This window comes from Siphateles boraxobius, unplaced genomic scaffold, assembly GCF_051911475.1.
Source record: "Siphateles boraxobius isolate OS27281-9 unplaced genomic scaffold, OSU_SipBor_1 7, whole genome shotgun sequence".
Classification (NCBI taxonomy): domain Eukaryota; kingdom Metazoa; phylum Chordata; class Actinopteri; order Cypriniformes; family Leuciscidae; genus Siphateles; species Siphateles boraxobius.
This window is the reverse complement of record NW_027509197.1, coordinates 18,652,364-18,662,003: the sequence shown is the minus strand read 5'-3', so window position 1 is coordinate 18,662,003 and position 9,640 is coordinate 18,652,364.

Here is a 9,640-nt window from a genome sequence, read left to right as displayed (position 1 = left end):
TAAACCACGTCAAAAGCATGCAGCATTTACAAATATAAATATCTAGAATTAGAACTTTACTTAAATAAAAATCTCATAAATATAAAATTTTTAATTTAAAGGGGACCTATTATGCAAAATTCACTTTTGCATGGTGTTTGGACATAAATGTGTGATGCCAGTGTGTGTACACAACCACCCAGCAGTGATAAAAATCCACCCACTCCTTTTTTTTTTAAATCCCCATAAATCATAAGCAGTGTCTCCCAACGACCTGTTTTCAGAACGTGGCTTGTGACGTCACTAAAGCCACAGGCCCCGCCCACGAGTGTTGACAGACACTGCCGTTCTAACATAGAACCACCCTGATCGACTTCACAGCGAGTTGAGAGTTGTACACATCCGCCATTGCTGCACTGACGAGATTGTCTCCCAAGCGTTGTCGGTGTTGTGTAGCTGGATGTATTAATCCACATAGCTCTGTTTATTTACTGGAGCGATAGGCCTAACATTATTGATCATGACAGTAATGAAAGTGAGAGCGCACACTTTATTACAGTTCAGGAGTTGTTTTACGGATATACAGTTTACCAGTTTATTAAGCACCCCCTGAAAAGGTGTGTATATTATTTGTTTACTGTTAGTTGTATAGTGTTTTTTGTACTTCGCTGTGTTGATAATAATGAAAGGGAGAGGGAGAGAGTTTATGGATAAGACTTTATTGCGGACTTCTTATAACATTACAGTGTTTATTCAGCTCTTACAGTGATTTTCTAGAGTGAAATTGACGCTTCATCTTTTGTGTGATGTACAATAAACTTCATTGAACTCATCAGTATATTTTTACAACATTCGGACGCGGTCCGCTACATCATGCTTGTACTAATAGTGGATAAAAGAAAGATGGAAAAAAAAGTTATAACCGTAATTAAACTAGACTATACCTGTTCAGTCTCCATACAGCATATATTATCTTGCTCTGTGGGCATCGAAATGAACACGGCTACTGTGAGTCTATGTTTTGATATTATCATTCCGTGAGATAAGAGATTGTCCTGACACACGTCCTGCGAGAGGCTCCGCTCCCCAGGCGGCAGTAGCTGCTCATTTGCATTTAAAGGGATACACACTAAAACGGTGCGTTTTTCTGAGCCTCAAAAAGTGACAATTTAAATATGCTGTAGAAAATTATCTGTTGGGTATTTTGAGCTAAAACTTCACATACACACTCTGGGGACATCAGAGACTTATTTTACTTCTTGTGAAAAGGGGCATAATAGGTTCCCTTTAAAACTAATGTTGGAGATCTATGACCCTTTAATATGTGCAATGGCCTATGCCCGCCCCACACATAATATAACAAACTGCAGTCACAATTAATAATATAAAATACAAACTTTTGACCGCATTTTTAGTTATTAGTTATTTTTGCTAAAGCCTAGCCTACTTCTGGTAAGTGTTAAAGGGGACATATCATGCTAAAACCACTTTTTTTTGCCCTTAAATGCATTTTGTTGTATATTTGGAGTGTTTAAAAGTGCAGAAAAGTTGAAATTATTCTCTTCAGGTGTTTCGTTTATATCTTTATATTCTGTTTTGGTCTTATTGTTCACCCAGTTCAGATTTTTCTGTTTTCTATGACGTTTTCTGAACAATTACGTCACAGTATTTGCAGCGGAACTACCAAATAAGGACATTGACTACCGGCCCAACATTTCGATCAATCCGCCATTATTATTCCTCGCTCCGATTTTGTAGTCCAAGCTCAATGATGCAGAAGTGTCGAGAGCTCAAGTCAAAATGTTCGGTTGTTGGATGTAGTGACCCACACGCTTCGTTACACCGTCTCCCAGCATCAGAACCTCTTCGAAGTGCCTGGTTGAGTTTTATTTACCAAGGAAATGTTCCCACATCTTTTGGTACAGTCATTTTCGTGTGCGCGAAGCACTTCGACGATTCCGACTTCAACAACCTCGGCCAGTATAAAGAAGGGTTTGCCGATCGACTTCGTCTGATTGAGGGGTCAATTCCATCTATCTTTGAAGACGACGAACAGATCACTTCGGTAAGCTGTAAATATCTTTAATAAAAATAGTTTACTTTCTTAAAACACATGGTGGTCATGGTTTAGCAGTGCCTTCGTATTTCTTTGTTTTTGTTTTTACGTTACATGTCTGAAGTATTATTGTTCTTGAGTTTCATCAATGGTCATTTAGCTGCTGTGTTTTCTGATGCTTTTCTAAACGTATCATATTATCCATACAGATTTTTAGTGGTAAGATTAGACCGTAATTTTTATAATATAACTTATATTTTGTTTTGTGAGTGTTAAATTGTCGTTGTAAAACATACAGTATTGTAGCAGTGGGCATGGATGGCGAAGTTACTGTAAATATAGTTACATACCATTGAGATACATCCATATGCAGACGTTGTTCTTCAGGTTCGTCGTCTATTTGTTCAACTAGCTCCGGGTCCGGCTCTGGCTCGAACATGTAAGGCTTGATTGACAATTCTGTTGTTGATTCCGTTGTTGACATTTTGTGTGAATATAAATGTTCTGTGACGCTATAAGATCGTATATCACTAATCTAACTACAAAAATGGCCGAACGGGGTGGAGTTGAACCGACTGTCAACTCAGCACCCTGGAGAGCGGGCGGGGTGTGACACAGCTCCTTTGCATTTAAAGGGGCCGCTTCAAAACGAGTCACTCACAGAAGCACATCAGAAAAGGAGTAAAATAGGGGCCTGTGGAGCTATAATAATGAGGAATTCAGACCCAAGAATTGCAGTTTCGCTTTATATAGACCACAAATGTATGTTTTATATGTAAAAAGGAAAATTTTAAAAGCATGATATGTACCCTTTAATGCTTTTCCCCGGGCTTAAGTAAAAAGATGTCTGTGAAAAATAGTAGGCCTAGTATGATTTAATTAAATGCATTTATGGTGAGATTACTACATTTTCATGTCAATCTGTGTCATTTTGACCACGAACCGTCACTTTAATTCAGCGCGTGCAGCACAGCTGAGCATGTCTGAGACTGATTGTGCAGCCTACAGCTCTACTACGTCTAGAAAGACCAGCCATTTCTCATATTTATATCACATCCTTTATCAAAATGGTTAAATATAAAATACATGTTGTTGTTTGAATGCAAAGAGATGGACCCGCACAAACATCGGCCTCCCGTATAGTGGGCCGATCCAAAGCTGCTGTAACGGAGCTGGGAAATAGAGCACTGACTGACAGGAGTTCTGCCTATGCCTGGCCGATGTCTCTGCGAAGTTATATGGAGGGAGGCCGACGCTCGATGTTTGGTCGATGTCGGCCAGACGTACGTGTGCTATCTGGGGATTGTTTTCTTTTCTTACATTGCCTGTATAATTTCCTGATAATTTCTCCATCCCCGTCAATATACCGGCCCTTACCCATACTTCATTATTTAATGAAGTAGATAAATTATTAAAGTTTGTGGATAAATGTCACTTCATGTATTCACTTGCCACATACCGAATTATTTCCAATTCCCCAAAAACGTTGTTGAAATATTTTGTCCCGTTGCTTTTATGGACTCATTATCTATGGGCTTCTCCCTTGACGGGACGTCCCCCCGATTGCCTGCGAGCTTCTCCTCCTGTCTATACAGTAATGTCTCTATTGTGCGACATAAAGTCATGTGGTTATGACGCAGTCGTTAGCCTGTTTTTTAACAAAAACGGCTTCTACGGGGCCATAACGTAATATACAAAGTAATGGAGCCTTTATACATTGTCGTGTTTATTTAGAAATAAATAATGGACAAATGAAGTATTTGGACGCCTCAGATGTAAAGTTATTCGCTGTCAAAGTGACGCCAAAATGAATGGGAGTCAATGAAATGCTAACAGCAGGTGAAGTTCTGCTACAATGGCGGCTCCCGCGAGGCTTCAACTTCCGGCTGATGGATTACCCCCTTGACTAAGGCCCTGTCCCAAATGGCGCACTTCATGCGGACTTTCGGTCTCGTGGACTTAAATTGCGCGTGCTCGCCGAGTCTACGAGTCCGTAGGCCGTCCCATTTAGCATTTTAACGCTCTGAAGTGTGCTCAGCAGCGCCCCCTTTGTACCCTTAAAGCGGTCTTCCGCAAAGCCCGCATAGATGCAGGATCCACGCACTTTAACTACCCAGGAATCCTTGCGAAATGCCAATCAGAAAACGGATGGGAGGAGATTTTGCTCACGGACTGTTAACATGGCTTTATGATATAGGCGTACATTTTACCAGTTGTTTCTTACAGTTTATACAAACATTATCGACCAGTGGTTGATATCTCAAACATAATAATAGCGTGTTAAATAATACGATCGCATTATGATTCATTACATAAATAGAACCGAATGTCATGGCTTTACTGAGTCATATAAACGTAGTATGAATATTGAAACCTATACATTTTTCTTAAACTCATTTACATTTTAATTTTGTGTTAAAATTGAACATTATGTATTATTATGTACAACTGTATTGATCATTTACATAACCATGACATCTATTCTAATGCCCAGGTGGCATATACAATTATAGAACTGTAAAAGCAGGCTGTGTAGTTCACATGGACATAAGATTTGGGAAAATAAAATAAATCATGTTCTCGATGCTAAAGACTGTAATTTTTTTAATGATATTTGTGATATTTTTCAAATAAAGGGACTGATGAGATGTTTATTCAGCTTCGACGTCTGAGCTGAGACCTTCTTCCTGTTTCCGGCGTGACGATCGAGTCTGTTCCAAAAATACCTCTCAATGCACCCTCGCGCTAAGGGCCCTATAGGTCTGCACTACATGACGTCACCGAAGTGTGGACTCTAGGAAGTCCACAAGTCCGGAGTCTGCCATTTGGGACAGGGTCTAAAACCCGCCAGTAAAGCTAGGTTGACTCACCACGTCCGCACGAGCGTGATGGTCCGTAAATATGGTCGTGCGCAAGGCCCCATTTCTCATGGCGGTGTTCAGGATTTTTTATAACTGCGTGCGCGGCTCCGCAAGATGAAGGACTTCGACGTGAATATAGCCGAGCATGTAACCTACGTTTGCGAGTCTAAATTAGTTGATTCTTTACAAAATGAGCCTACAATTCCATGCCTTACATAAAGGTCCATATTCAATAATTTAAACAAAACTAAATGAAAATGTTTAAGAGATCGTTCATTTAGTTGAATACATGTTCTCAAATCCATATTGTAATAACTTGCAGGAGACAAATCCGTTCAAGGAAGTTAATTTACTCAAGGAACATCCAAGCCAGCAGTATACTTGATCACAATTCAGGTGGAATCCATCTCTCTGTCTAACAGTTTCTTCTTTGCTACTCTTAAGCCAAAGTCTAAAGGCATTAGATCGCCCCCTATACGTCAATCTACAAAAGCTCACTATACAACATCCCCCCAAATTTACAATATAGTTACTATACTATGAACTTCATTCCACAATCATTTAACCATAATACAGTTACATAAAAAAAAATGTAAAAGTTTTTTTTTGTTTTTTTTTACTTAATTTCATAATCTCTCAAATGACCAGGCAATTTCCTGGTCCTTTACGACCTTCTCATCACAACAGATTTGTTCATTTCAGTTATTATCTCAGCAGCTTGGAAAGAATCACCAGCTGCTTCAAAGGGATTGACTTCCCCAGGAATGTCCTCAGCCCCTGTTGTCTCTGTCTCTTTAGCACCTACAGAAGCAGAGTTGTCAAAAAAGTCATAATCAGTAGATTTACCGTCCATTTCCTCCCCTGAAAGTTCCACAAGCAGTTTATGTCGGCCATGAATTTGATCCACATGTCTTCGGACCACTCTCCCATCGCCCAGCATCACTTTATAAGAAAGTGGTCCAGTCACAGTCTCTATGTTCCCTAGAATCCATTCCGGTCCATAGCTAAAGTTGCGAACCAGTACTGGCTCTCCTACACCAAAACTGCGTTCGTGGGCCTTCTTATCATGATGTACTTTTTGCCTTTGTTGTTGTTTAAGAATCTTCCTAGTCAAATCAGGATGCATAAAGTCCAGAGAACACCGCACTTTCCGTCCTTGTAACATTTCAGCTGGAGAGAGACCAGTGGTGGTCTGAGGAGTAATCCTATAACTGAATAACACTCGGGCCAATTTAGGTGCAATCGTTCCTTCAACACATTTTTTTAGCATGCCTTTAATAATTTGTACGGCCCGTTCCACTAACCCATTACTGGAAGCATGATAAGGTGCAGAAGTAACATGCTGTACTCCATTTTTGTTCAGGAACCCTTTAACTTCAGCGCTAACAAAACAAGTAGCATTATCCGATACAATAAGTTCCGGTAGTCCCTGGTTACTGAAACTTTTACGCAAACATTCAATGGTGGCAGCAGAGGTGGATGAGTTCACGGGATACACGTCGATCCATTTCGAATGTGCATCAATCAAGACCAAGAAATTTTTTCCCATGAATGGTCCAGCATAATCCACATGCAATCTTTGCGATGGTTTTTCTGGCCAATTCCAAGGATGCAGTGGGGCTACAGCCGGAACGTTCCTATGCTCTTGGCACAGACGACAGGTTTTAACCAACCTTTCAACTAGGGGTGGGTGATATAGCCTAAAAATTATATCACAATATTTCAAGAATATTTGCGATAATGGTATTTATGAAGATATAGAAAAAAATATTTTGAAACAACGTTTTATTGGTGATAGCAGCTGGCTGGCAGCAGCATTAGTGTAAAAAAAAAGTATAACATAACTCCTTAACATTTTAATTTAACAATAACTAAAGTAATAACTTAACAATATTAACAATAACTTCAGGAGCCTGCACAATATTTTCACCAAATAAAATTGACCTAAACTTTTAAGTACAAATGTAAACAAACAGCGGCAATCCAAACAAACCTTCCAAATGTAAAACACTCACTGCTTATATATTATATATATAAAAAAAAATGCTATCAAAACTTAACAGTTGCCTTGCATCAAATGAGGTATATCAGTGCTAAAATTATTGCATTGCCTCTAATTCTGTGTGTAAACAAAAAATGGATATACCATGAGATGAGTGAAGTAAACACTTTAGCCATCCATCCACGTAGCAGACTCATCACATTCAGAGATTCTTTGTCAAGAACACCAGCATATTCACTGACGTTGGCTTAAAGGTCCCCTGACATGGGGTTATTTTATTATTTTATAATTTTTCCTGGGTTGCCCTTATAATGTTAGTATGTTTTTTTAGATCAAAAATAGTCATAATTTAGAAATAAAAGGCATTTTTCCTAGCCTGATTTTAGCCTCTGATTTGAACACTGTTTGAAGGGGAGTGTCTGCTGTGGGATTCAGTGTAAACGCGACCACTGCTGTGATTGGCTGACATGCGTGCATATGAAATAGCTACGTATTACATGTGAAAGTCTCTCGAATACCTTTACTACTGCTATTATACGTTTTTACTAATACACCTATCGAGATTAACGAATCGTGAGAAGTTTTTAAAGTATTTAGATCTATTCCCATCACATAAAATGTTGCTGTGATGAGCATTGAGCAAGCAGATGACAGTCTGTAGATCGCGAGACTGAAGATCTTATCATTGCAACGCAGTTTCTGCACTCTCTCTAATGCTTTCACCAATGCAAACACGATGATGTAAATACAGTAAGAGCTTCGTTGTGCAGTCACGTGCGTCATTGATTTCATAACGAGTTGTCCAGATAAACTCGCGCTGTGTGAAAAATTGTTCTTTGATCGATTTCTGTAAATAATTTGTTCACAATTTAAATAAGATTATTTTTATCCTACTAAAAGAAACGATGTGAAGGTAATATTTTAGTCACTGGCTTGACTTACTGATTGATGCATTAACAGTATTGAACGATTTTAGGAGAAAGATTACCTTTCTGAACTTGAACTTGAATTGTTGCTTGGTAGATCGATCGATTTATTTTCAGACGTTCATCGAGGCCAGCTCTGTATTGGCCCAAGTTGAGGAAACAGTCGTCAGTGAAATGTTTGGACCATCCAAAACTTTGGGAAGTTGTATCGGCGCATTTCCAGAGAAAATAAAATGAACCCATTGTTTCTTCAGAGGCTCGGATGAAGGAACTAAAAAATACTTTTGTGTTCATTTGTACATCCGAACACTGATCAACTGCCATGCTTCGCTCGTTTTGCAAGCCATTATATCTCTCTATTCAACTTTTGTGCTTCGATCGGTCACACGCCATGATATCTCTCGAGGATAAACTAAGACCGCGCGCGTTCGTACTTCCTATCTCGTTTTCTCATGGGCGGGTCAAATTCTCTGGGCGGGCAAAGCAGAGAGGGGGGAGGTAACCTTTCCCCCTATATGACGTCATATAGGGGAGATTCAAGATCAGCCCGTCTGAGATCTCATTTTCTCACAGGCAGAGAAAGATAGCAAAAACTCGGTTTACACCGAGTGAAATTTCTAGACACGAGGGGACCAAATACAGGCTAGGGGAACTAATATTAATGTTAAAAAAACTCAGAAATTTAAAATTTCATGTCAGGGGACCTTTAAGAGCTGATCTTTGACAAGTTACTACATTCCCGCCAGTGCTTAACAGCCTCTCGGAGGCAGCACTGGTGGCAGGGATGCATAGGTATTTCTTGGCTAAACGGCTGATCCTAGGAAAGTTCACCTCATGCGTTTTCCACCACATAAGGGGACCACACTTGCTGTCTGCTGGTGGACAGTTCAAGTAGCTGTGTAATTCAGCTGTGATTGTCTCTCTCTCACACACGGCTGTCTTCTCTGTTGCTGCGCCCTTGAAAAAGCTTCCAAGGGTCTTCTTTGGTCTCTTGGAGGCACCTTCAGTCAGTTGGGTGTCTTCTGCTGTTTCAAGAGGGGGTTCAGCTGTATGCTCTGATAGAAGGGATTCCACCTCACGAGCTGCTCTGGCTTGGATAGCTTTGCTCTCACTTTCACTCATGTGTTCAGTGCAGAAACGTGGGTCAAGCAGAGTTGCTAAATTGATCAGTTCCTCAGTCACAGTGTCTCCGTACTTGCTGTTCATGTAGTCCAGTACAGACTTCTTGATTGTCTTCGTGAGGTCTGTGTCATTCTCCTTTGCCTGTAGGATGTTAGTACTGAATAACTTAAGAACAGGCTTTACACATGAGTTGGTGACGTAGTCTTCAGCAGAGAATGCATCAGTAAATTCAAGGAGAGGACCTAAAGCCTTGCTCACAGAACCAAGTACCTCTACATCTTGCCACATTAGCATCATGTGTCTGGTGGACCTGTCAGCAGCTAAAACCTGTGTGATGGCCTTTTCTTGTTCCAACAGCCGCTGGATCATCTTTTGTCTTGATCCCCATCGTGTGGGAGATTCTGTGACCAGTTTGTGCTGAGGTAAGCCCATTTCCACTTGAGCATCACGGAGTGCCCGCTGCCGCTTCCAGCTGTGAGCAAATCCAGCCACAATCTTTTTTCCAACTCCCACTGTTCTGTCAATCCTGGAATCTTTCATACTCCTCTCTGAAGATAAAGAAAGACAGTTAGTCTCTCTCTCTCTCTCTCTCTCTCTCTCACACTCACACTCACTCACACTCTCTCACACACACACACACACACACACACACACACACACACACACACACACACACACACACACACACACACAC